We start from the raw sequence: 4,946 nt of genomic DNA on the forward strand, positions 1-4,946 counted from the left end.
CCTCCTCCTGGGCTGCATCCACACTGGAGGAAGGATAACCCGCTTTGGCACCGCCTTAACTCTTTTTCTGCCTCAAGGCTATGGAATTCTGGGAGTTGGAGTTTGTTTCGGGGCCCAGAGCGGGGATACGCGTGTGTGTGTGTGTGTGTGTGAAGCTTGGTGTTTTTAGATGCACAGAGGGCTGTAACTGGGGGAACTCTTTGGGGAATATATATATATATATATATATATACACTGTATATATATATATATATTTCCCCAGTTCCTCCCTCTCTCTCTCTCTCTCTATATATATATATATATATATATCTCCTCCAGTTCTTCTGTGTATTAAAAAACACCAAACTTTATATATATAGATATAGATATAGATATAGATATAGATATATCTATATAGATATATCTAATATATATATATATATATATATATATATATATATATATATATATATATACATATACTGTATATTGCCCCAGTTCCTCTGTGCGTTGAAAAGCACCAAACTTCTCATATATGTATTTCCCTCAGGTCCACTCTTCGTTTATTTTCACTCATTTTCATCCCTCCATCTCAACTCTGCACAAGGATCTCTGTATGAAGTTACATTTCTCTTCTTTACTATAGTTATACACACACACATACAGAGAGAGTCTTGTGCTTGTATTGAAGATGAGAAGATGTCAAAAACAAAATATGTGTACCGACTGAATGAAAGTGGGAAGTCAAGTTGTAAATAAGTATATTTGACAAGGTATGTCTAAATTTTAGTACTGTTTTGAAATGATATGACTTTGTGTATTATAATATATATATATACACACACACACACACACACATACATACACACACACACAAACATATACACCCTCAGGGGAGCATAAATCCATGCTTTTTCGTCCTGCTCAAAAAAATGGAGCCGCCCTGAGTCCAGCGGGGCTCTAACGCATCCTGAACCTTTGCACTTCTAGGGTGAAGAATGGAGCTTGGTTCCACTTTCACAGGAATAACAGCTTCACCTTTCTTCCTCCCTTCTATTCTCCAATCCCTGGCAGCCGAATTCAAAGGGGTCCTCTGTGTCAGAGCCCCTACCCATTTCATTCACATCTACATCTATCCTCCTGTCATTCTCCTCATCTATTTCATCTACATCTCTCCTTCCCTTTGTAACAGTTGCCTTCTCTTAGGTTGCATCCACACTGGGGAGATAATCCAGTTTAACTCCACTTTAACTGTCCTGGTTCAGTGCTATGGAATTCTGGGAACTGTAGTGTCCTGAGACATTGAGCCTTCTCTGCCAGAGAGCTCTGGTGCCTCAGCAAACTAATAAATTATTATTGTTATTATTATTATTATTTTAAAATTAATTATTATTAATATTATTATTATTTTAAAATAATAAGTTATTATTATTATTATGGGAGTTGGAGTTTGTTGTGGGGTCCTTGGCTTGAGGCTATGGAATTCTGGGAGTTCCATTTCTCCCTCCAGCCTCCAGTTTCTTTCCCTTCAGATCTGTCATCTGGACCTACCCTCCATCCCTAGCTTCACGTGAATGATAGGGAATGTCACCTATCTCTGAATGCCCTCTACTTCATCTGAATGTATCACCCACTGGCAAAATTATTATTATTATTATTATTATTATTATTATTATTATTATTATTTTATATTATTATTATTATTTTGCAGTGAAATAATTTTTTAATCATAATAATAATAAATTTCTTTCATTGCAAAATAATCAGTGTAGAAACTGCAGTTCTACTTGGAAGTAAATCCTGCCTCCACCTTGGCCCCACTTTGGAGGACGTCCTGCTCCCCACCCCCAAAGAGTCCTTTAGAAACTTTACTAACCACCATCTCCCCCTTTGCCCCCCATTTTCCCTTTCTCCCCCCCCCCCGCTCTCCCCCCTCCTCGCCAGCATGTCTCCTGTCCACATTAAAACGTGAATGCATTCATTCAGGGGGGAGCAGCAGAAGTAAATGGGGCAAAATTGCAGCACAGCATCATGGGAAATTTGCAACCCAGGGGTTTTGCTGTGGTGTACCAGAGCAAATTGGCATTGCACACCAGACCAATGTGCAGTGAATTCGAAGTGAGCCTCAATGCAAATCTGTCAACTCACTTATTTAGCGAACTCTCCAAAATGAGGAGCCAGTAAGGATTCAGTTCGGAAGCCACGTGGAAGCCCTATGGGAGGGGCTCCCATTGAAAGCAACCAGGTGTGAAAATACATGAACGTTATGATGTGAATTCGCATCGCTCAATTCGCACTCACCCTGGTTCTGAGCGGGGAAAACCCCGTTTGATAAACGCCTAGGTCTCTGCTTTGATCTTCATGCAAGCTTACAAATCTCTCAAAGTTGCGCTGTCTTTGCACACAGGAGTGGGGGGTATATAATTTTCTTAGCCAATCCTTGTTGCTGTCACTAGGCAGATGTGGAATATCCTTACAGAAGTCACAAGCAATTGCTGAGGGTTTTTCCCCCCAAACCAGCCACACTCAACAGTTTAAAAATGAAGTGCTAAAGATTCCCTGGCAGACACAGATTCTGTCTCAGATCTAAGACTCTAGCATTTGGTAGAAGAAAATAAGTTCATTTCCCCCCTGAAATTGTTTACAAGCACTGCCCAAGAGAGGAGGGGATTTTAGGATAGCTATATAAACCAGCTTGTATTCCTGGGAACTTTGGCTCCCAAATTCTAATCCTTGGCTTTTCCATTGACCTGTGCAAATCTGGGCACTTCTGTGTACTTTGGCTTTCACCCTTTGTAGAAAGGCCAGGATAATGCTCCAGAGGAATTTTTACTAACCACTTAATTAGGTAGCTTTGAGTTTACAACTGCTATTTTGCAATTTGCCATCAGGTCTTCTGTGGGTGAGTGGAAGAGACAAATCTGAACACATCCATTTGGAGAATATTAAGTGATATGCCTTCAATATTCTGGAGATCCTTACTGCCAAAATAACATTGAAGGCATCTCATTATTATTATATCACATGAATGTTCTAATTTGAGAAGGCTCTTTAGTTCAGGATACAACAGATGCTTGCATGCTCAAGTACCTAGGTTCAGTCCCTGACTAACTTCTCATTTAAAAGATCTCTAATGCAGGTGGGAAACAATGGTACTAAATTGGGGTGGTATTTGTGTGGTCCTCTAGATACTGTTGTACTGCAACTCCCAGCAGCCCTGCCAGAATACCCAATGAGGAGGGATGCTGGCAGTTGCAGTTCAACAACATCAGGAGGACTAGATAATTCCCACCCCATTATAGTCTGTGGAAGGTATATTAAAACACAGTGGCTTGCTCTAATATGCTAAGTCTGAAAACCCCTCTCCACTGAAGGTTCAAAAGAGACACGTATATGCAGAAATTTGCACAAACCATATACTCACCATAGTTTTTAATGGGATGAGAATTATGAAGACATTAGGGGCAGCTTAAGGCTTGCAGGGGTTAGTGGTCCAAGAGCTACACTAGGCACTTCCTCCCCAAGTCATATTTGGCCTGAGGGCTGCATGATTACAACTTCTCAATGACTGTAACTGGGAATGATGCTAATATTACTTGCTTCCTTGTGCATTTTTTCCCCAAGATGTACAATGACTTCTGGATGTTACCTGGCTGCAACCCCATATCCCCACACACACACAAACACACATTTAACCAGCATTGACTGGATGGCAGGGGGGGGGACTCTCTTGCACCATCACCCAGGTGGCAGCCATAACCCTTCTGATATGGTGTGTCTTGATAAGCTGAGACAGCAGTAGTTCATTTAATGATTTCCTGCCACCACTGCTGCCTCTGCCCAAAGTTGTAAAGTAGACTGTGTTGGTCTTATTGGTCTCCTCCAGGGAAACAGTACCAGCTCTGTTTACCAAGCAAGATAAGAGGTGCCCATAGCAATGTCCTTGACTCAAAGGACTTGTGCCTGTTTGCCGAAACCACACCAAACACTGGGAGTACTTTATCTACTCCTTTGACACACAGTCTTTGCTGCCAGTCACTTGGGAGTTTCCTTTGCTGCCTTAATTAAGAAAGTTGTACAGTGGTGGAATTGTTGGTGACCCAGTTCCCAGCGGCTCTCACTTTGTCCTCTTTTGTGAAGTGGGTGGGCAGGAAGATCCTGGCAGCTGGAAATTGACAGGCACAAAGGAACAGTTATACTCACTTTCACTGCTGGCTGGAATTTAGGATTGTTAATTGCTCTTGCTGGCCAGAGGCAGCGTCAGGATTGTCTGTGAGCAACAGGGGATATCCAACGTGAGCAATTTGTGCCAATCCCAACAAACATGGAGGAAGCAATCTGTGTTAAGATCTCTAAGATAATAATGTTTCATGTATCAGTCTCCTTGCTCCTTTCTGGACAAAATGTTTGGCATGATGTTGGACTCCAGCTTTCATCATGCCCAGATAACATGTGCAATCAGGGATTACGACCCAGTCAGGGTCAGGGATTATGAGAGTTACAGCCCAACATCTGTATGGCCAACACTTCCCTATTGCTTCATCTAAGCAGTTGCAGTGGGTGTCCGCCTCTCCAAAACTTTGTTGTTGTTGTGTGCCTTCAAGTCATATCTGACCTACGGTAACCCTAAGATGGCGAACCTATCATGGGGTTTTCTTGGCAAGGTTTTTTTTTTTTTGGTGGGGTGGGGTGTTGCCATTGCCATGCTCTTAGGCAGAGAGAGTGTGACTTGCCCAAGGTCACTCAGTGGGTTTCCATGGCCAAGCCAGGATTCGAACCCTGGTCTCCAGAGTCACAGTCCAATACTCAAACCACTACACCATTGTGGATGACCACTCTTAATGATGTATTTGTAACTGTTTGAATCTGAGGTGGAAATTTTGCACCCCATGGGCTTCACGTGCCTGTAGTTTTTAAAAACAATATCCAAGAAGAGAGAATCAAACCCCCCGAGGTCTTTAGGAGCC

This window comes from Sceloporus undulatus, chromosome 4, assembly GCF_019175285.1.
Source record: "Sceloporus undulatus isolate JIND9_A2432 ecotype Alabama chromosome 4, SceUnd_v1.1, whole genome shotgun sequence".
NCBI lineage: Eukaryota > Metazoa > Chordata > Lepidosauria > Squamata > Phrynosomatidae > Sceloporus > Sceloporus undulatus.